This window comes from Passer domesticus, chromosome 4 (genome assembly GCF_036417665.1).
Source record: "Passer domesticus isolate bPasDom1 chromosome 4, bPasDom1.hap1, whole genome shotgun sequence".
NCBI classification, from domain to species: Eukaryota; Metazoa; Chordata; class Aves; order Passeriformes; family Passeridae; genus Passer; species Passer domesticus.
The window spans coordinates 52,834,648-52,858,889 of NC_087477.1; the positions used below are offsets into that span (position 1 = coordinate 52,834,648).

A 24,242-nucleotide genomic window follows, 5' to 3' on the forward strand; every position below is an offset into this window, starting at 1 on the left:
GACATAAAAATTGCAACCCTCTGTAGCAGCTGGTTACATACAGAATCATATCACAAACTTTTTCCAGAGCTATGTATTGCTATCTGAAAATACCACATGGCCAGGTAGTCCAGTGCAGACACAACTCATAGATCTCACATAAGAATGTTCTCAGCATCCTCATTTTGGTATATCCCCAGTCTGCAGTTAATGTGAGGAAGAGATGGCTGCAAGATGGCCTTTTATTCAGATTCATTTACTCTATCACCAGGTCCTGATTTCAAGTTTTCAAAACACCTTTTTCTTCTCCAGCATTGTCACATATTAAATCCATGTAGCTTCACCATATTACTACGATTTGCTGATATGCTTAGATCATAGATGAGAATCCCATACAGAACAGATCCCATATAATTCCACTGTCATCAGTAAATGAACAGAAGACCTCACCATGGAAGTAACATCATGACTAAACAGAACATTAAGCTAAGGTCTTTCTCAGCACAAAGCTTTTAACAAGAAATCTGAGTTATCATGATCCTTTGTTTCTCAAGGTAACAGTTCGGTCATATATTTTGTTTGGGTAACACTTATGTTGGCAAAAAGAAAACATTTTCTGAACACTTTGATAATATAATTCCATCATAAAATGCTGATAGATACACCTGCCTCCTACCCTTCTATTTGAGCTCACAAAGACACTATGGAGGGAACAGAGTTGTGTAACCAAACTGTTCTAACTGAGCCTTTTTTCTACATACACAAAACGTTATAAACAATGGTGTTAGGCCATCCCAGATTTAATGGGTTCCTTGGGACTATAAAATTAAGTAAAATGAAAAACTCAAATAAGAAAGTTGTTGGCTTTTTTTTCAGTGTATTTGACATCCCTTTTGGGAAGTGAACAAAGACACACTGTCAAAAGCAGAAACTTGCACAAAATGTTACCATTTGTTCCCCATGAATGCTGAGGTATACTTATTCAAGGAAAGGAATTCCACTGCTCTCCTGAGATTTCCTCTCTTATGTTGAATTTTGTGCCAGGTTCACTCAGCTCAAGTTTGGGTTGTGTTATCGTGCCAGATACAAGTTCCTTTAAGTCAGACCTGCTATTCACTCAAAAATTGCATGCAAAAATATATGGCAAATTCAAACTCACACAAATTAAGAAATTACCATTAATGGACCATCGCTGGTCCTTACTTTGAATAGTCCAAGCAGTGTTTTTAATTGAAAATAATTGGTGCATATTTTTTGTCTATTATCCAGCCTATTTATGTGTAATTTCTCCTCCAACTATGTCCTCAGACATGTTAAGGGATCACATATTTCTAAATTGCTCAAAGAGTAATTGCAGCATGGCCTCTGAGGTGTCTTAAGTTCCTTCAGAAGCTTCAGCTTTTTGAGAAGTAATTCTCAGGTGACAAACTCCTTTTATATGAAAACCATCAATATAAGACAAGTAAGATATTTTTTATGAAATCTAGACATCCATTTCAGCTTCTCTTTTTATCCAAAAATAAGATGGAAAGCTTCTTACTAAAACTTAAATTAGTTGGAAAGCCTCCAAACAGCTTCTATGTAAGAGTGTTGATCTGTTTTGTTTGGGTTTTTTTTTTCTATGAAAAGATAACTATTGCTTTATAGTGAATATAACAGTTATTTTAAACATGAAATTGAGTTTTCAACATATTTTTGAAATAAACTGATGTCAGGACTATAGCAAAGCCTGCAAAATGAGCTGTGCAGAACTAGGGCATGCAGTAAGTACACAGTAATTGTGGTAAGCCAAAGCATTGCAGCATAAGTGATCAGATGGACTGGGTATATATAGGGTGCCATCTAATGCCAGCCAACTGCTTAGAAAAACCTCAACACGGAGGAAAACATTTTCTGCTCTTCCAAGACTTTCTTCATTTTATTGCAATGAAAAATAAAAATAGAAGGTAGAGGACAAACTTGCTTTGGTTTGGGTCAAACTAAATTAATACTTCATAATCAAAGGAAAAAAAAGTTTCAAGCTGTACAATCAAAACCTAAGGAAACTATAAGACATAAATATCTTTAATAGAACTGTTACAGAATTATATGATCAATTAAAGACTACTGATAAGTATGCTGACTGTCCCATGCAATAGGCACATCACCAAGAAAAATAAAGCATTGTATTTAATAACATCAACCTATTTTATCTAGAAGAGGTGAAACCAAAAATCAATGAGACATGAATGAATGCTGGGAAGGTTTATTTTTCAACTATGACTTGACACCAAATATACTTTGCAATACACATTCTTACACTGCTTTATTAAATGCAGAACATTCAAATAGGTAAATCTAAGACAGAACAATCACCATTTTTGCTTTAAAACATTTAATGCCTTCATTACAGCAAAATCAGAAAAAAGTGGCAGATAAATTATTAAACCCCACGTATACTGAAGTAGCATACAGAATCATAGATACTATTCTGAAGTTTGTAAAAGCAGCACAGAAATGCCTTTGGAGCTTGATACTTGTACTTCATATACAGAATGCACCAGTACTACCAGCAAGCCAAAGCTGGTTTTCTCTGAGCACTAATTAGAAACTCAAAAATGCAAGTTATAAGGGCAGGAAGAAAGACAAATTCATAAGAAAAGTATGACTTACCAGACAGATGAGTTTAGCTGTGTCTCAAATGCAGCAGAAGAAAGAAATTTCTGTGTATGTAGACCTTGTTTATTTAGCCCTTTATGAAGGTTTCTCTGAAGAAATTAATTTAACTCACATGCAAGAGTCTGCAAAAGAAAAAGAGAAAGAGTCTATTTCAACTTCTGGCTCTTTTTTTTTAAAGAACATTTGAGCTATTTTCAGCAGTAATGGGTTTGTCTACTATTGAAATGAAAATGTAATACAGCACAAGCAGCCTCCCAACCCAAGCTAAAAAAATCAGGAAATCCATAGCAAAAAAACTTTGTTCATTGTCCAATTTTTTATTTAAAGAAACAGAAGGAGCAGGGAACAACCACGGTTGATGAAAAAAACCAAACCAAACTTCTGTTAAAAGGAGATCAGAGACCTTGAAGATTATAACTTTTAGCTCAGACAATGAACACCATGTATTTTTTTTTTTTCAATGTGAAGAACACCTTTTGAGTTTGGTTATCTCTGAAGATATTTTTCCTTCTCTACCCAAGATTTCATCTGAGATGGGAGTAATTCTATTTGCATTAAAGTCCATCATATCTGACTGGTATACACATCCAAGGACAGGACAAATCAGTATACCAAGACTGAAGCCAGTAGTTTGTTTCTAGTCTGCACCTCAAGTTTCCAGTTTCAGCAACAGTACTATTCTGGAAGCCTAGTGACCTGAAGCTTCTGGAATTCCATTTTTTTTGACCAGGACCATTCACTGACATGATAAATATCTTCCTGTCCTCCTCTGTCATGTTGCCAACCAACCAACTTACCCTCCCAAAATGTAAAAATACTGGGAAACAGAAAGTATAAATACAAATTAATGACTCTAAGAAAAGACCCTGAACATCTTCATGGGTACATAAAAGCTAATTACTTTGAAGTTTAAGAAAACACAGATAAACTTAGTCAGTGAAAAATTATCACTATTTAATTTTTTGCAGCCTCTTCTGATAGAGGAGAAAGCTTCTATCATACCTCTCTCTATAACTTCCCTCTGTATACCTCAGCAATTCTTGGTTTTGCTTCCTCAGAAAAAGGGCTCAAACATCATTATACTGTTAGGTACTGCCACTGAAAAATTTTGTTACTTTTGTTCAAGGAAGAGTTATAAGACTTACAGTCACTCTCACAGCTCAAAACCTAAAACAGGCTGGTGTGGTAAAATTGCAAAATGTTTCAATATCTGCTACATTGCCAGTCACATCTACCTAAGCACATTCATTTTATAACATTTCAGAACACCTTCATTTCCGATTTATTCATGAACAGTAGCTGCTTGGAAGTTATATGGACACATGAAACAGGATGCCAGACACAAGCTATTTATTAAACTGTTAAATGAGTAAAGTAATGCTCATTGTTATACACAAACAAGAAAAGAACATTTTCTCCTGAAGACTTGCATAAAAATCATTAGCTATAGAACACTTAAAAAGATAATTAAAAAGATGCTAAATGTAAAAATATAGCACAAATTCCTTCTGTGTTAGCTCAAAACCATCCTTTCCATTTGATCTCAGCTATTTTTAGTGTTAAAGTAGTTAAAAGAAGCTACAACAAAATCCACAGGCTCTAAATACCAACCCATTAAATTAATCATTATTGCTACTTCATTCCTGATGCCTAGTTTAAGACCATCATTTTACCACAAAACTAGTTCAGCAAAGAAAAAGAGCTCAGTTTGTACTTGAGATTCATGAACAAAGATATTCAAGGACTCCAATAGCTTATATTTTATGTAATGTGTGAGCTATAGCTAGCCTGAGAGCTGTAATGGTCTAGTGGAACATGCAGTATAGTTTGTAAATAAATACAAGACCTGTATCTACCAGACCACAAGTGTCACATCCTACATTACCTTGCCATTCATATTGCTTTCATCTGGTGGTTACAAGCTAAATCAATAAATATCCACATGCTGAATGCTAATACTACACAAGCACAAAACTAGAGGTATGTGTTAAAGTCATTATTAGCAATACCAATTTACTACTGACACAATTTAATACACAACACTTTGCAGCTCAGCATTTCTTTTCAGAGGCATTTTCTCAGAAGACAGATTACCATTAGCTGAGTCACTATCAGCACTTGTTTCTTCACACGCTCTCTGCAACTGTATTTGTGTAAATAAATAAATAAATCACATAGAATCCACTAAAAATTATTATTATACCTTTAAATCAGCACCAAATAACTACATTAAAACATAAGGATACTCTCAACTTTGAAGTGAAATCACAGGCATTTTACCCCCTTCCAGCTATTGAAAGAACATTATCTAAATATTTAAAGACTCTTAGTCACCTGTTAGAACCAATTCCATATAACTGGGTGCAAACTATGTAACTGCTCTCATAACGATGTGAAAAATGACTACAGCCACTGCAGCTGTCATTCTGAAACTGGACCAACAGGATAATATGCCTGCCTATTTTGCTGGTTAAACTAACTTCCTCTGTTCCAAGAGCAAACAGTTAAAAATGAACAGGAAAATAAATATGAGAAGGCCTTTTCAGGAAATAGGGAACAGAAGCTTATTGTTAATCTCACTCTTAATATACATTGCTAGGACATTGTTTCAAGAACTTGGTACAAAGTTATTTGTCCTTCAGGTCTGTTTTCCGCTAGACTGTGCTTAACTCGTGGAAGACTGCAGTTGTTTTTTGGGAGAGTGCTGAAGTCATTATGGAGGGGGTTTTCCTAAAGGCCTAACCTCAGAAATGTAAACAAGCTAGGACTCTCAACCTGTGATTTACTAATGCAAGTAACAGGGTCTTTTGAGCCCAAAAAAGGGGCAATTTTTAAAATACCCACTTTATATATATATATTTATATTTATATATTAATATATATATATACACAGGCCCTCAAATTTCTAAGCATCAGAATGTCTTTTAACAGTAAGCTAAAATTCTCCTCCTGAACCAAGCAAGCAATGCCTTGTCTTAATGAAATAGTTTGGTGACAGCTGTCTTGTACAACCTTGTGTTTCATCAATCTCAAATCTGAGGCAAAAGACATTCTCAGGTTTTTTCCACTCCTTATCAAAACCATGGATGATGATGTTATGCCACCACGTTACTTTTAAAAACACTGTACTGTTGGACATTAGAACATCTGCCACGGATATGGAAAACCTGGATTAAACTTCCAGAAGGATTTATAGTCATATCTCCCACTTCCGTGACACAACACCAAGCGTCATGCTATTGTCTGGTCTTTTGAGGACACTAGCCCCCTTTCACAGAGTAATCACGCACTTCATGTGGCTCTGGCTCACAGAGCAAGAATTGGACTCTCTCTCATAAGCTAAAGAAAGAAAAAAACTTTCCTAGGAGAAAGGAAAGTTTGAACAACTGCCTTCAGTTACTCTGAAATATTTACACCCAAGCAATATACTCTGAACCATTAACACCTTCCCAGAGTTATCTACAGATAAAACTGTGCTCACTCCTCAAGGCAGAACTGCCATCACCAGGCTCTGGGGCCATGATCCTGTGTACAGCTGCCACTCAAGCTGCTGGTCCATGTAAGGAAAAAGAAATCCACAGGAGTAACACAAGTCCCAAATCCTTCCTTCCGCTTCACAAAGGCTTATGTTACAGAGCACACAAGCCTAACACCATTCTGCTTTTTCTTAAACCACCAGATTATGGCCAGGCCAGCTTTACACCTCCACACTGTACTGAGCTTCTATTCCAATTACCACGACTAAATCCACAAAGGAATTTAGGCTTCTCAATAATTAACACAATGGTTTTCTGCCAATTTGCTAAGCTGCCAGGCTAGTAATGAAAAAACAAGGGACCTATATGAAAAACAGTCCTTAGCTTTACCAATTAAGTAATTTTAATGTTTTCTGCTACTCACAGCATTGAAGGTAGGAAAGAACTGAGCTGCTGCAGCAGAAGCTTTCAGGCACGGAACCCTAGGGTGAGCACTTGTCACCTCAAATGAGTACAAAATCTCTCACTACAAGTCAAACAACAGTGTAGAGAACCATCTTTCCATCAGTGGTCCTTTAGTCAGTTTATTCATTTTACTACTATGATCCACCAACTGAAAACACAACCTAATGAGATAACTCTTCAGCACTTTAGAATACAAAGTAATACTACCAGAGTCTAGTATTTTTCTGATATCTCTTTCTTTTTTCCCCCCATTAGTCTGATTTCAAAGGCAATATCTGGTTTTCAGCAACCCAACATTTGTATTTACATTTCCTACCTCTAATGGCAGCATACATTATTGACATAATAGAAACAGCTGAAGTCAGACAAAGCTCACCAAGACACAATTGCTTTGGCAAACTGGTGCTCAGAGTTTCACGTAATCGTGACAATTATTAGTCCTTCAGGCTGCAAAACAGATAGCTATTTCAAGAGCTCAGGTACATGACACCAGCAGACTGAACCTACTTGCAGCTACACTGCCTCCACCTTTGTCCACCTTCGTGTTGCTTATCAGCAAGAAAAGGTGCTGCCAAAATGCCTGAGCCTACCAAGCCTGTTCGTGCTCCCTACAAAAAAACTCCTTTCTGCAGTATGATGTAGCACACAACAGGAAGCTCCTAAAACAGAAGACTGACTCCTTCCTGTTCCAATCTCTTTGTTCCTGAAGATCACAATTTTCCCAAAGATCTGACAAGTCCTCATACAGTAGCTTGGAGGGAAAGGAACTCCAGGAAAGGTTTCCAGGAAGTTTTACAGCTCCCAAAGGCAAAGTTAAAGCACGATACCAACACCTGCCAGTGGCGAATGGCTCAGGGAATCAGTGCTAAGCTTGTGTTTGTTTTGTCTTCTTGTTAACAGAGGCACATGATAATGCAGTCATCTATCACGTATTGCCTCAGCTAAGTGGAAATGAGAACTCTTTCACAGGTTTTCTTTGCTGTTTGTGTTCTTTACAGGACTATTAATTGCAGAACAGGCTATTAGTTTGAAACATTTGTTTGAACTATATTCATGTTTTTCCTAGCTCAGGAAAGACAATTTGATATTTGCTATACTCAAGGCAATGCAGGATGTTACAGTTGTACTGCCAGGTAGTTCCTCTGTGTTGAATTATCTGTAGGTCAGAACTAATTTTTCAGCTAACATAATTTGACCCTCATTTAAGTGGCAAATAACAGAGACAAGAAGAGCATAGGCACCATGGATGACATTAAGGATTTTTAGAACTTTCCTAATTCTTCTCCATTGGTAAGCTTCCACTGCTGATCAGGGAACATCAGTAATAAAGAATTCAAAACTGCAGCCATATTTTCCATTCCAACTTTCTCCCTGAAAGGAAAAATTCTTCCACAAGGAAGACAGTCTACAGATAGAACTCTAAAATAAGACTTCTTTGCTATCTCTGTTTTCAGTAGCCAGTATGACTACACATTTTATGAGATGCAGTGAATACTCCTTAGGAAAATTAGGCCATTAAAGAAACCCCAGTTCATATGACAAAGGCCAGTGCCACCCAGAAAGGTGGAGAGAAAAGATCCTTAAAAATATTCTTAAACAGCAAAAAACTGAAAGCTGGAACAATATGACTAGACAGATTTTGCACATTGGGTAGAGGAAGGAGCACCTGTATCATATCATAAATCTAAGGTGGCTGAAGTTGCAAAAAAGAAGGTTGGGAGAGGGATTCTGAAGATAAGAGAGAGCTGGAAGTCAAAGGCAACATAATCTGAGGTAAATGTCCTGTTTTGTATGCATGAAGTTTTACACCTATTAGGTAGTTTCCTCTCATTGAAAAATAAACACATGGAAATGTGGGTTTCCCTTCCTAGAAATTGTTTACTTCCTCAGAACTTTAACATCCTCTGGTTTTCAAATTCCTCTGCCTATTAGCAATAACAGCTCAAAAGGCCCTTCTTTTCCCTCAAGGCTGTTTACTGTTCATCAGCTTGATGAAATGACTGTTCAAAACAGAAAAATTCAATTTTAAGCCTTAGACAATGATCACTACAAACAGCAATAGAGTTGTGCACATTTGCACTTAAAAAACCTGAAGGATGAAGGCAGTGACTGGTGGTATCCTCTGGTTCTAAAGTGGCTTGAAAACTTAACCTAAGTGGAAAAACAAAATTGAGAAGTTGAAACATAAATTTTCTCTACAAAATTTATACAGAATAGCTAATCACACAATTTTCTTACTTCCCAAAAGAGTGGGTAGAAATAAGTTGTCAAATTACAGCCTTGTATATAAAGACATCAAAAGTAGACAGCAGACAAATCTTAGCAGAATTTTAATTATTGCATATTTGGTGTCCAAAAACACATTAAACTGCTTGTGTTCTGTTTGCCCTGCCTTCTGCTTTGAATCCATTGACTTAAAATTTAAGTTCAGGCTTAAATTAAATTCCTGCAGCAATTAAACAAATTGCTCATAAGGAGAACATTAGAAAAGCATTTGATGATGTTTTTTTCAGCCTTTACATTCTGATCAGCAGGGTGGAAAAAAAATTACATATGACTGACAGTTATCTGAAGACTAGAGTTTGAAACAAGAGGGCAACAACAGAGGGGGGAAATAGTCACTAATAGTTTTACATAGCGTCTGTACAGCTTTTGGTTATTTATAACAGAATCAGCTTATGATAGATGGGTGGCATGAACTAGAAACACGTGAGCTAAGATCAAAGTCTAAACTGTCCAGAAGTTGAGCAGTTCAAATAATTTTAATAGTGCTTTCAAAAAACTAAATAGCATTGAAATATATTTTAAAAAAATCAAACCTCTATGCTAACTTTTATGTGATCCACACCTAAAGAAGTCAACACACAAAGTCTTTTTATGATGAAGCATTGAAACATTGCTGCCTTTGAAATGACAACACAAAGGCATCTCTATTTCCTGATTCCTCCTCCTCATGAAGCCAGTGACCACTTAGCCTGGTTTTGATGGTGACATTTCAAACTCACAGGTGTGTCTGATACAGACAGTGCAGAACGTTTCAGGTGAAAAATCACCACAATTGCGCTGACCTCCGTTTGAAAATCTGGTTAGCATTTGCAGGATTCCAAGTTGAAATCCACAGCACAACTTGAACATAACTTCTGATGTTCATCAAGTTTTAAGAAGCAGGACTATTTACCTAACAGAACATCCCCAAAATCTGGTAAAATTTGTGTATATAAACATGTGAAGCTATTTCCAGTAATACATTCACTATAAATAAGGTTAGCAGATGCATTAAAGATGGTGCCAACCTTTTCAGCCCAGATCTTACTTATGATAGTAAGACTTAAATGCTGATGTAAGTAATGACAATCAGAAAATAACTACATCAAGAGACACAAATAAACACAAGTGCAACACTTTTTTTCCTCTTTTAGACATGTCTTTCCAGTATACTTCAAAAGAAATTTACAGGCACTTTGGGTTGAACCTAAAGCTAGAATAGCATAAAGCTGGATGCTAAGGCCTTTTAATGGTATTTTGAAAGCACACAGATTTACTGTAACTACTTTTAATTCAGGGAGGATTCCTACTATTGCATTCAAAGAGAGAAAACATCAATAAGAGCTTTCAAAAATATCAAAGTTTAAAATAACATCATTTGTAAGTGTAATTTTGCTAAATTCCTCTCTGCTCTCTTCCAACAAACCTTTAAATGAATTCTAAGTTCCTTGTTTAGAATGTGTCTTGGTAAAGAAAACACCCAGGCTTGAGGGAAGTCACAGATGAAAAACTGCCTTAAAGTCATGTCCTTGCTTTTAAAAATATTATTCAGACTGGATTCTTACAAGGCCAAACTTGAATCATCATTTCAGCACTTAACACTGTAAGATACTAATTTAGGATTATGAGAAACAAGAAGTTAGATTTCATAGTTTTGCAGACATAAGGGTAAAAATTCTACAATTGTTTATTGTATCCACCAAAAAGGGTAGAAACCTCATAGTATAGTTCCAAACCTATCCCTAAAAAAGTTCATTTAAAAAAATGATCTGCTCCTGGGCAAAGCAAAGCTAAAAATCCTTTTAGCTCTTTAAAAAAGTGCTTAGTAAAAACTATCCAAATGTCAACATTAGAGAAAATAAGTTCTAAAGAAATGGTTTATGAAGATTTAAATTACATATATTATTATCTTGTTTTGACAATTTTAGGTATTAAATGTGAAATTTTCACAGCATTATCTGCAATTAGTTCAGAAAAACCCCCACAGTTTTAATGACTATAAAGAGAAGATGTTTCTAAACATACTGGAAGATAAAGTCCATAGAACTCTAACTACAATATTTACAATACTGAGGATGACAGCAGAATTGGATGTCAAACATGGATTTGACAGGACTACACACAAGAAAGCTTGCAATATAATTATTCTTTCAAGTCATGTTTGAACTCAAACCACCTCAAAGCTCCAGCTCAGTTCATCATTTTAAAACCAAGTAATACACTGAGAAATGGACATTTTCCATAAAGACATTTGCAGCCCTAACACACTTGTGTATAAAGCAAAACACATGAATTACCCCACCAACATTCTAACAGATTTTGTCCCAGTTAAAACAATTTGGTGCAAAACCAAGGGACAGAAATTAAAGCTCCTTACCACCTGATCTCACCCTCAAAATTGCATTATCCCATTGCTGGTGCAGGACAGCTAGAGAGAATCCCATTTCCATAATGGGTAATCACATTGAAAATGTAAACTTCGAATGCTTCACCTAAAGTGCTTGTGATGGGACAGGACTCATCCTTTTGGGTCTCCCAAGAATAAAATACAACATAAAGAAAAAAAACCAAAAAAACAGAAGGAGATCAATTTGTTTTCAAATCTGAAAATTTCAATTGGAGTTACTATGTGTGCAGATGAAGACTAAAAATAAATTAAAAAATGAAATCTGTAGCTTGCCCTGGCACATTCTGTATAGGCTGGAGATTTGACTAGAATGCAAACATGACTTTTGGTTTTTTCTTTTAAATAAAAACCCAAAAACCCCCTTGAATGCTCAAGTATGTGAAGTCCTCAAGGAACTGGCTCATGTTGCTTCACACTTGTTTCCCCTTCACTCTGAGTGTGGGTTGTAGCTTTTCCTGAGAGGACTGATTTCTCCACAGCACTTTTGAAATCTGATTTCTAATTTTGTGTTGGTCCCCCCTGAGGAATGTTATTGTTTAGGCCTCTTGTCAACACACAATTTAACCACAGAATCTGAACCCACGGTTTTAAGTAACACGTTCTGATCTATGCAAGATGCACCCCATGAGACCAGTCAATTTTTTTTTCTTTGAAGCCACTGTATCTGTTCCTGCCCCAGAACAGAGGGCACATATAGATGGCTTGTTGTCTTGTCACTGCAGCAATTATATCTATCCTTTCCCTTTCAAGCACTTTTGTAATTCTCTTCCTGTCTCCTCTTGCAACTACCAGAAGTCTCTTCACAGTATCTGCTCAAATTTCCCACATACATTTCATCCACTCATAAGTAGCAGTAATCTTTTATCATAAGAACACTTCCCAAGTTCATCTACAAAGCTACTATTTGCTTCTTCCTCAGACACCCTTTATATTTTCATTTTTGCTACAGGAAATCAAGAAACCACTGGTGTTGTCGTCAAGCAGAGGTCAAAACCGCCTGTTAATAAACCTGTTTTTTAGTTTACCTTTGCATCAAGCCTGCTCCATCTTTCATGTTCAGCACTATTGCAAAGAGAACTTGACCCTGCTGTACTTTCTGTAGCTCTTACTGACATTTGTATTTTTTGTCTAAGCGGTGACTAATTTTAGAGTTATGTTTAAGATAATTACACCACTAAATATAACAAAAAACAAATTCACACCTGAATTAATTTAGCATACCATCTCTGCAATTATTATTGCCTTGCTCATAAGAGAAATATTTCCTCAAGCTGGAAGGGATCCTCCTCCTGCTTTGTATGTATTAATTACAACAGGTGCTGGTTTTCAAACAATTTTTTGTAGAGTTTGCAGTCCTGACAGTTAAAAGTGTGTCCTGAATTTGGCCTTTGCTCAAGACCATAAATCAGTCATCTGTGAATCAAATGCCAATGGCAAAAACATGTGAACGTGTAAATCTACAGCTATGCAAGTAAGGAATTAAAAACCTCTCTCTTGTACTTGTTTAGAAGCAGAATGATAATCTGCAGGGCTCAGATTACATGATCCGTATCTGTAAAGTGACCCTTATAGAAGAGGTCTCTTAAAAGACATGAATTTGCCTGATTATCTGCATGTATGTCAAAACAAAGCCTTTGGTTTGGTCTTTATTCTACTGTCAGACCTGTCACCCTTTCCTTTTGCTCCCATACAGTAGCACTTCATTTGATTAGCCTCTTTTACGTTTTACTTATTCAAAGTAAACCATTTGATTGCATCAGTCACACTGAAATAATTATTTCCTTCAAATTCCTAACAAATACAGACTTCTCCAAAAGTAAAACTGCAATTACCATGAATTTGATTATCTGTAGAATGTCACTACTTAGAGTTCCCTGTTCATTAGAAATTCACTAGAAACTAAATTAAATTAAATTTGTGCTGGCAACTGCTGTCTTCTGTCAGAATTTTCTTATTAAAATGTGTAACTGCTTAACTGGCTAGAAGGAGCAGTGTGACGTACCTGATCAATATATGAATGAAATGAAACATAACCAGTGCTTTGCACTGGCACCCCTTTGGGTTGCTACTGCTTTCTTTCCTTTAAAATCTTTACTGTTAGTGGGAAGAAAGAAAATACAAGGTTGATGCATAAATCAGACAATAACTGTGTACAATTTTAACAAGTGCAAAGCACAAAATACACAAAAGTCAGTAGTGTGACCTTATGTTCAAAAAGGAATTATTTCTTGTATACTTCACCTAGGCCAATCCCTAAAATTTGGATTGTCTCAAAAGCTGAAACAGTCTGAAATTCAAAACACATATGATGTTTGCGAACAGCAGCTGAAATACCAACAAACTTGGGCCACATAATCCATTAACCTATTCCTTATGAAGGGCCATGATGGTTGCTTTATTCGAGAGAGCAAAACATCCTGTCCTGAAGATTTACTAAATAACCTTCATGAAATACAATTTTTTTTGTAATTCTCAACAATCAATAATTGCCTCACACCAATTATTTACTCTTCCTTATTTATCATAGTCCAACATACTAGAAAAGCTCTCATTTCAACAGATAAGAGAATTTGAAGTTTTCAAATGAACACAAAATTCAGTAAGAAACAGGTATTTAGTACCTTACAAATGTAATTTTGCACCTGCTTGATGCCAACATGTCAGACTACATTTATGTTTATATAAATGTTTATATACATTTATGTTTAAAAAATGAAGATATTTTTATTTTATAATTGTGCCTTTTTTTATTAAGAAAAAAATTAACATTAAAATAAAAACAACAGTCAAAGCACCTAATTTATCTAACCCATGCTTTGTTCTATTGCCTGACTCACTACTTTTAATTTGTAGTCACTTCAGATAATCAAAACACTGTTTGTATGCACAGAGGCCCTCTGAAGTAACATGTAATTTCTAGTTCATGGATTTTTTAGACATCAGAATTGATCCAGATAACTGAATCTTGGATAGCCTCCCCCACCCCACCAGTTGCTAAAACTAAACCCTGACAAAGCATTAGTTTTCAGCAAGTTAATCCCAGTGAGAGATACGTGGCTTTATTAAACACTACAGCACTCCAGGTACACTGTGGTGATGAAGCTTCATGTTCAGGCTGTGGTTAATCTGGAGTCCTCAGACAGCATGGCATCATGCTGACAAGAACGCCCTGTGGCTGTCCTGCTCTTGACATAGTCCCTACCCTCTAATCACAGACTACACCATCCAACCTAAGCCTCTTAGCAAGGGTTACAGTCACCTTTCAGCTTTGTTGCCTGCTTGAACTGGGATTTCACCTATTGGTGCTGTTCAGAAAAGAAGAAAAAAAAAAACAAAAACAATTAAAAAACCAACCAAATAAAAAGCCAAACCAAAAAACCCCCACAAAAACAACAATACATTAAGGAACCAGACATGTTGCTCTTAAACTGTTTGAAAAAATACCTATTTTGACCTTTAGTCACAACTACTGATTTCTGATTAGCATAACTCATGATCCTACAGCCAAATGCAACCCTTAGAAATCAATGCATTTTACTATTTTCATAAACTTCAATGAATCTCATTTTCAGCTGTGAGAGAACTGCAGTTACTGATTCCATTCCCACTTGGTTTTATCATGAATTCCTGCATACTCTTTTGGGTCCTGAAGAAGCAAAAAAACAAAGCTGCTATGCTTGTGGACAAATTTAGTTGATAAGCCACTGCTGCTAAACTAAGGATAGCTTTAGGTACTCATCAAACAATTCAGTTGTACACTGCTTTAATACTTGTACATAAAATTCAAGATGAGTACCCTTAAAAGAAGTAAAGCTTTCATCATTCTATCTCTCAGCATTATTTAACAACTGTTTTAAGAAAAGCCTAATGAAAAAGTTTGGTGTATAGTTTGATCATAGTAATGATTGAGAGGAAGAATGTTTGCTTTTCCATTTAGTGTGTTTTTCCCACTATTCTTCGAGACTCAGGACCTTCAGTATCACCTCTTTAAAAGTGCACTATGTTACTCAGGTTACTTAAAAACACAGAACCACATCTGTGCTATTCAACCCCCTGATGGTGGTTGGTGAGGTTTTTAAGGGTGGATGAGTCAGAACACTATCTGTATTCAGTACAGAAAGACCAAAAAAATCAATCTATTTAGGGAAAGAAGTTAGAAATAACAGAAGAAACAGGTCCGCCTTTGGAATTTCCCACTTCACAGCAGCATTAGCTATGATGTATCACTGTTATGGAACAATACATCTGAACAGAAAAATACATTACATGCTTCAAAAACACTGAAAGCGGGAGTAGATCTAAAATGTCGTCATCTAGCATGCCTTTACTCAAAGATACATGCTGTCCTTTTAAGTACTTACTTCTCTCCCTTTTCCCTCCCATACATGAACTTTTCCATTACATCAGTGCCTTTGAAAGTCTTTCTAGTTTTTGTTTTAGCTTTTAAATGTTAAGAAGCTTCATAACTTCAGAAAGGTCAGCTTTTGTCAAAACACTTTCATGAAAAGACACAAGACTATTTGAATAAAAAATGAACACAGAGCATCTATGGCACAGTCTTCTCTCATACAGGAAGCTCCACGCTACGTACAACAGTAAAGAAAGGAAATTCACACTGGCAACAGTAACATGCTTAATCCTATAGGAAATAATGACATTTGAAAGGACTGGTATCAGAGCAGTAGGACACAGCAACAAAGTATACATTTGTACAACTCTAGTTTACAAACAGGTAGAAATTGACAATTTCTATGTCTATTTTTGTGCAGACAGCCTTACCAGAGCAGAAATACCGTTCCAAGGTCACATCTGATGGAGGCTGTGCACTCCAGACAGAACCACATAATTGATGTATTACATTCAATACCTGATCCTTCTGGTGCAGAAGTGACATTCAGCCATTTCACAGTGTAACACCACACAAGGTACCCTAACTCAATAACTGTGTCTTCCCTGGACACATCCCATCCGTACTGCTGCTCACAGGCTGGTCATGTATCTAAGTGCACTGAGAAGAGTCCACAGGCTGAGCACAGACAACACATTTCCACACTAGCTCTTATAAGGTTACTGTGCTCTACACACCCCAGGATTGGTTGATGCTTATCACTGTTTGCTCAAACCTGATTATTTTAAACAAACAGCATACCAAATATGCTGTTACACCACTTCATTTTACCTCCTTCGGTCATCCTGGTCTCTTATTTCTATTACTATTTGCACCTGCTACTATGACACTGCATTTTAGGATTAATCTGCCTGGTTTTGCTTTGTTGGTATTCTGTTTGAGAGCTACACATGGACCCAGAGTCACCTTCTAAGGTCATCTGTCTAAAAAATATTTGAAGCAACTGTAATGTTAAAGCATGACAGCTGATGTTATTTACATCTCTGCTGACCAAGAGAGAGCCTGACTTTGGATAGCCTAGAGGCTTTCCAATAATGCATAATCACCTCTTGATAAAAACCATGGCTCCACTGAAACCTGAAAAACTTCTAGACTTCAACTAGAACTCTACGCTACCATTTCTAATACCAAACTTTCCAATTTGTCCTATGTCATATTATTGTCGAGGTCTGTTTGTAAACCTTCTGTTTACAAGACCTTGTAAATAGACCTTATAAGTACACTTCAATTTATCATGAGAGGAAAAATGTCCTTCTCCATGCATGCCCATTTGATTTCTACATCAGTGACCCAATTCTAGGCCTTTAAAACTTACATGATGTGGAATTAGTTTGCACTGGATACGCTCATTACTTGGTTGCTGTTTCTTACCTCTAACTCATTTAAATTCTTCCTCCACATCAGATTCTATTGCAGTACCTCCATGACCACTACTGACAGTCACCGATTTGATTTACAAATAGCTCTGATGGGATCAGATGTTGCCAAAGAGACAGTAAGGAAGCAGAGGGAAGCTGGGAATCAATATGAGAAAAATAACAAAAGGAGAAAAGCAAAATGGAAAGAGCATGGAATATTGGTTTAAATAATACTGACTAATAAGATGCATCTATCAGCACCTAATGGGTGCACACTGTTTAGTGATTAGTCATTGCTAGTCTTCACTTATTTTCCTCAAACCATAAATTCTTAATAGTGAGAAGAATCCACGGCGAGAATCAATTCACCTTGAACTGCAAGATCCTTTACTTTGTATACTGCTATATCCATGTTATTGTAACAAAATCTCCTTCTTTGTTAAAGACTTACCAACATCTTAGCTCTGCTTGTTTATAATTTTCCTCATAATTACAGACTCAATCATAAATATTCATGCAGTACCACTGTGTAAAGGCATATTCCACTTTCTAGATCACAGATGAAGGCAGTTCTCTAAACCACTGACTGTGTGACCCCTACAAAGAGGGATAAAGAGGTTGGTGTGTGTGCATTCACCAAAAAACAGAATCCTGAAATGGTTCAAGTAAAATGGAGCTTTTCTAATGGGAAGAACACATAGTAGCAATTCAATTATATACTGCTGTTTCCAAATGCAATGTCTCACTTGGGGGATAGTTGCTGATCATGCTTGTTCAAATGCCTTTGCAGGATATATACAGAAACAACACTGGAATTTGGCTCCTCGTTACAGAGTGCTGGTTACTAATTTAACTATAAAGATATCAGACCTCGAATTCTTGGTTTCATGCCCACTCAACTGTCCAAACAAATGGCTCATCTCAGTGGGATTTAAATCCACATAATTATTAAAGAAGGCTTAAGACCAAAATATCATCTTATTTTCTATAGATGCAAAGTGAATCAGAATATTTAGATCAGTTTTCAGAATAATTGAATGCATTTCATTGTAAGAGAATTCAGAAATTGTATTAATGCATAAGAATACAGTTGGTAGTTAGGAAAATGCTACTTTAAATAGAAACCTTATCTGTCCTGAGGGATTGAGGTTTTATTGACCTAGGTTTAACTACAGCAAATGTGTTGTGATTAATAACTATTCGGAACAATTCATCTTGCACTGAAAAATCTCCAGCATTAACACATAATCCCTATCAGAAGACCTCTCCCATTCCCTAGTTCCTTATATATGCCTTAGTGTTTTTATTGTCTCTACCTTCAGCAGATTATCTCAGAATCCCTGGGATTGTTCAATAAAAGTTTAACCGTCTTGCGCTATTAATGTGCTGGTGCTCCATGTGGAGTGCTCGTTTCCTTCCTTTTATTGAACGCCAAACGGAGGGACACAATGGGTGTGTTGTGCTCTGTCTAGCACGGAACGTGCGATATCTTTAAAAAGGAGGTGTGAGCTGGCTTTAATACCACTACTCTTAACAGCACAAGTACCACAAACTAATCAACCACAGCACTGGGCCATGCAGTCCATCGAAAGCTGGTGAAAAAGCTGCTTTTTATTATGACCTACATACTGCACAGCAGCAGTCGGACAATTTAAATCTAACACTGAGGCTGAGCACAATGCATGGAATCCACTAGTGATGAACTCCGTGATGTAAGGCAAACATGCTCACGAGTTCCATAATATTTCATTTCACCCACGCTATCCTGATAATAAAAAACACAATGACAATCCAAACAAAAATATAATCCTTGCCTTTTAGTAGAATTATCTACTGAAACATTTATCATCTATTGGAAGCATCCTTCTGAATCAGCAACCATATGGAACAACACTCACATCGAAACGTTTAAGGACAACGCAGTCAGATCAATGAATTCAGCAACCACCCCAAAGCAGCCACCGACCAAAGCCAAGGCACAGCTACCGAGAGAAGCTTGTTTCCTGCACGAAGTTGTGCCCAGCTGTGCCAGACCTGCACCAGCCCGTGCCCAGGTACCTCTCCCGCAGCAGCCGAGGCGCACAGCGGCTCCCTTTTGTGGCCGAGTCCAGCGGCTGGAGCGGCTCTCCCGGCGGGAGCAGCCCGGGAGCCGCAGCGGCGCCGGGCCGGGCCGGGCCGAGCCGAGCCGAGCCGAGCCGAGCCGCACACCTGCTCCTGGCAGCGCCGCGCCCGGCGCCGGCGCTCCCTTGCCCTGGATCCCGGCTGGGCTCCGAGCGGCGGCTAGCGAGCTGCCGAGACGGCACTGCGGAGGAGCCCTGCCTTCACACGACAAACGCCAGCTCGGCTGCCTGACAGCAGATATGCAGCATTATCGCCCCGCATTCCACCTCCCCCGGCCAGCGGCGGGAGCGGCCGCCAGCCTGTCAAAATGGCAGCTCGCGAGCCCGCTCTGCCGCCCGGGTTACTCACTAATGTGCCCGTTCCTCCTGCGTCCCCCGACGGGATTTTTGTTTATTCCCCGGTATAGCACAGCATAATATGTCACATTGTTTTCCATAAGCAAAATGGCTGGTCCCCTCGGCACCGCCGCAGAGCGCTCATTGGGCTCCCCCGGCTTGCCGGAGCCATGGCAACAGCCAACAGCGGCCCGGCCCGCCCCGGCCGCCCCGCACCGCGCCCGCCGAGCGCCCGCGCCCAGCGGCGGTGAGGCAGAGCCGGGGCAGAGCCGGGAGCGCCCGCGCCCAGCGGCGGTGAGGCAGCGCCGGGGCAGAGCCGGGGCAGAGCCGGGAGCGCCCGAGCCCAGCGGCGCTGGGGCAGCGCCGGGGCAGCGCCGGGAGCGCCCGCGCCCAGCGGCGCTGGGCCAGAGCCGGGGCAGCGCCGGGAGCGCCCGAGCCCAGCGGCGCCGGGGCAGAGCCGGGAGCGCCCGAGCCCAGCGGCGCTGGGCCAGAGCCGGGGCAGAGCCGGAGCCCCCCGCGCCCGCGGGCTGCAAAGCACCGCGTGAACGGGGCCAGGGAAGCGCCTCTGATGCGCCAGACTGAGGCGCCAAAATTGACAGGGCACTGTATAAGCACTCAGGGTAAACAATCGTCCTTACCTAGGAAATAGACATTATGGATAGGCATTACACAATAGTCAGCTGGTTTTTCAACAGCCAAGCCTAAGTCCCCACTCATTCACAGTAACCTAACGCCTGACATCACAATTCCTCGTGTTCATAAACACATTGGTTGATCTTGAAGGGTTAAAGGTTGCTGCATGTTAGACGACTGTCAGAGATTGTACATTGCAATCACTATGTAAACTAATTGTATTCTATTTAGAATAACACTTTTTTTTCATTAGTTAGAAGCTGGAAGAAAATGAGACATTTGTGAAGAATTTAAAACTGCTTCATAAAAATTTCAGCTCTTCAAGTCCTGTCATGAACATGTATCTCAACTGCTTAAGGAGTCAGGAATATAAGATAGAGAGCACAAGCAACACCCATCAGCTTGAAGTTCTCAAAAAGTCATTTAGAAGCATTAAATGTATCTAAGCAAGCATACTGCATTTCATATCCAAGAGTTCTGAGTATTGGTCAGAATTTCCCAGTTTTTAGCAGGGATTGACTTAATATATATATGAAACACTTTCATTTCCTTGTTCAGCTATACTTTTCTAGGGCTACAGGAGATTTTTCACCTCTGAATACAGCTTGTAGACAAAACTCTGTTGCTCCTCCCCTCCAAGTGAATTTGCTGCTCTCAGAGTCCAAGGGCAGCGGTGTCACTGTGGAGTCCTGGGCAAAGAACTAAGGTCCACTTGAGTGTATTTTACACATTTCTTCCTTCAACCTCTTCACCCTGTTTTCCTTGTCTAAATTTCTCTGCAAGTGAGTACTGAGCTCTGTGAAAGTGACCTGGGAGGGTCTCACAAGGAAACAAGTAAGTAAATTCTGTTTAGAATTCTGAGGTGTTGGAGCTGAAACATTCCAGTATATTTATACAGGTGCTTCAACCAAATGCTAATTTAGTCTTGTTTCTTTGTCTCTTAGCCTTCTTAAAAAAGATGGGTGGATGTCCACATCTCTCAAACTGCATCTGGAGCTAAGAGTCTCTTCTAGCATCCAGTGAAAGTACTCCCTGCTCCCGTGACCCAAACACATACTTTTGGTGCCATGACTACTGTTCAACAGTCATTTTTCGATCGAAAAGGGATGTCTGCTGATTTGGCAACCCAATTCTGAAGCTTTTGCCTGGAAAACATTAAACTACTGAAGTAATTATTTACATACTAAGTATTAAAACAAAACCAGCCTGCATTACAAGAGCACTGTTTCACCGTGATTGGTTCACTAACTTTTTTTGTTAATAAGCAACATGAGACAGACTGTACATCCAGTCTCTTTCTTTTTAATGCATTGATACAATCACTGACTTTAAAAATAATTAAAAATGCTCTTCAGTAAGGGAAGACACAAATAAGTTTTCTGTCACTTTATTACACTAAGTGCAGTTACTATCACAATACTCTCCACAGACAGGCTAAAATAGCATTTGGAAAGCTATGAGTTTTTAAACAATATGTTACAGCTTGGAAAAGTTTCAGGATGTTTGTCCATATCTCTGTATCTAAACGTACACAGGCACCTGAAAGTACAGTGAAAGTATGTCCATTAAAATGTATTTGATTTTTTTTTAAGTGAAAACCTGTTTTAAAATTTCAAGTTCATAATTCAATATTTAGGGTTCTAGAACTCTGTCTGTAAGGCAGGCACACTTTTATCCAGAAAAGGCTGATGGAGCTTTTTCCTGCAGTATCTCATAGGACTTAACAATATACACATACATGCAACCTTTCCTTCTCTGCAGTTTCCTAAGTGATTAGGCAGAAATTAGAAGAGGCTTAACCCAAGTGCAGATTATGGCTCCAATTCAGCAAACAATTAAGGCACAATTGTGAGGAGCTAACCTGAGTTTACCTAAAAGCTCCACAGAAGTCATTGAAACAGTTTCTGATGCATGATCTGTACAGTCATAAAATTTCTTCTGGAAAAACCCACTAAAACCATAACATCAAAGGATGTGAACTGGACCCAGAGTGAAGCTGTGAGAGTGAATAACCTCTGGTAGCTCCCCCAGACTCAGTTACACTGGTATGTCTGTGCTTCTAGGAAAGCTCCAGAGCCAGGCAGCTGAAATCGGGGCTGCTAGCATGCTCCCCTTACATAAAAATGTAAGAGCAAGGCATAGAGTCATACTGACCCTACAACGAGTATTTAAGTGCTTAAAGATAACCACTTGCCTGCTGTATTAGAACAGAGCTGAAAATAGAACACATCATTTGGTATCTTTGCTCAAATCCTACTCCCACGTTAATTCAAATGAGCTTCCTGATCTCCCCTGTAGTACCTGGAGAGCAGTTGCTCATACCAGAGCAATCAGAACTGAAAGAAAGCTAGTATTCACCAATTCTTCACCAGAACATTGCTAACAGTCTTCAGTTTGGGGACAGAAATGTCATTATTCTCAGCCTTATCTACAGATACTTGTATTAGCATATCATTCACCACTGTAGTTTAGCCTGTCCTGCTATTTTCCTTCACAAACGGGTTTCCAGCTGTCTCAAACCAGCTCCATACCATATAAAACACATACCTCCATTAAGGTAACATTTAATTCTTAAATCAGCTCAAGAACTGTGATTTGCATACAATCCATTAAAATTCATTGGTTTATGAATAATTAATTTCCATTCTAACACTGTTTTAAAAGCATGAACAGTAACATATTAAAAGGCATTGTCACTCTTGGACAGGAAATGTCAAAAGAGCAGATACTAAGTTAAGAAGCAATTACTATGTTAAAATCAGAATTTCATTTATTGCGTGGCATTTCAATTATTCCTATGGATATTAGCTATCCGAGTAGGAAAACACCTAGTGTTCAGCCATCCTGAATATCATTAACAATTACTGATCTTTCTGACCCTCATTCAATTTCTGTAATCACTTGATGGTGTATTGAAATGAGAGAGACTTATAAAGCCAAATTGGACTGTTATAGTCATAAAGAAATCATCACCTATCAAAGTTCTTAAATTTAAAGAGACTGATTTTTTTTAATATTGTTTGGTCAACTTGCTTGAATGCAAAGCAGTAGATAAACACAATGAATACTTGTAGGTGGGTATGCTGAAGTATAGAGTAACTAACCTTGTTTTTCCAAGGTTCCAGGTGATGACAAGCCTGTGAAAAAAAGCACTGATATTCAATTCCCAAGACATTACTATAATTAACTGCCTGAGACACAGCCTGTAGACAAGTAAACTGAAATTCAGACTTAAAGAGTTAATTTTACCTAGGGTCAAACTTGTTTGTAGCTCCTCCAGCTACTGAACACTGAGTGGAACTCCAGTTATTGGCTTTGTGTTTTCAGTTTCTCACCAATAACAATTCTGATGAATTTTTCTGTACTGTGGATTCAATCACATACTTGGCAAAGATGCTGACAGAGAATTCTATCTAGATTGAATAGAGCAATGAGTTGATTTAAGTATTTAAGGTGTGTCATGCATTTAAATAAAACAATCACAAGAGCATTGCACAAACATTTTCTTGAGTGTATTCAGGAAATGCTTATCACAGGAAATATATTCTTTTATTCACAGTTACCCTTTAAGACACATTCCTCACCACATGAGTACAGCCATAGAAAAAGCAGAGAAGAGAGAACTAACTTCAATTTCCTTAAAAGCAAATATTTAAAAATTTTAAAAGGAAACCCTGAAGCCCTTTTGTAATTAATTAGAGATGAAAGAGTCTTAACCTAATAAGACTAGATCCCTCATGTTTTATACCAGGGTGAAAAATACTAGTGAATTCCTGGAGCAATTTCCACACTATTTCCTATCCTACATTTAGTATTTTACTTTCTGATGTCATGTAGTAAAAAAGCAACAGTGAAAGTATAACTGCCTCAAATAGAAAATATTACAAAAATTAAATTAAGCTGCTTTTTAGCTGTTTGGACATTTTTGGATTAAATTCTGCTGCATTTTAAGTCAGATAAAAAAATCTAAAATAGACTTTTTTCTTTTCTGTTTGCTTGGCTATGAAATTGGATTATTTAATGCATTATATAAGTTAAAAAGCTATATGTATGTATATATACACACACACTATAACACATATATAACTTTGTTTTCAGTTATTCCAATAAAACACTTCAATTTTTATGGTATTGAGC

At 38.0% G+C, this 24,242-nt stretch overlaps 1 protein-coding gene and 1 long non-coding RNA gene across 36 annotated transcripts in view; one reads left to right on the forward strand and one right to left on the reverse strand.

The window, feature by feature from the left end:
* The window catches only part of SORBS2 (sorbin and SH3 domain containing 2), a 142,381-nt gene extending 122,650 nt beyond the window's left edge, over nucleotides 1–19,731 (reverse strand). For 4 of the 35 annotated variants that reach the window (XM_064417916.1, XM_064417917.1, XM_064417922.1 and 1 more), the window contains exons 1-2: nucleotides 19,486–19,726; nucleotides 2,632–2,759 (exon numbers count right to left, since the gene is read on the reverse strand). The gene's annotated coding sequence lies outside the window, so the exon portion shown is untranslated. Of the gene's footprint in view, nucleotides 1–2,631; nucleotides 2,760–17,467; nucleotides 17,614–18,332; nucleotides 18,650–19,050; nucleotides 19,214–19,485 lie in introns of those variants that run through there. The other 31 variants (XR_010361252.1, XM_064417919.1, XM_064417918.1 and 28 more) reach the window with 22 other exon arrangements.
* A 372-nt stretch (nucleotides 19,732–20,103) lies between these two features.
* On the forward strand, nucleotides 20,104–23,523 carry LOC135299228 (uncharacterized). Its single transcript, XR_010361258.1, has 2 exons — nucleotides 20,104–20,939; nucleotides 21,050–23,523. It is a non-coding gene; the product is annotated as an uncharacterized LOC135299228 (long non-coding RNA).
* Nucleotides 23,524–24,242: the final 719 nt, after the last annotated feature.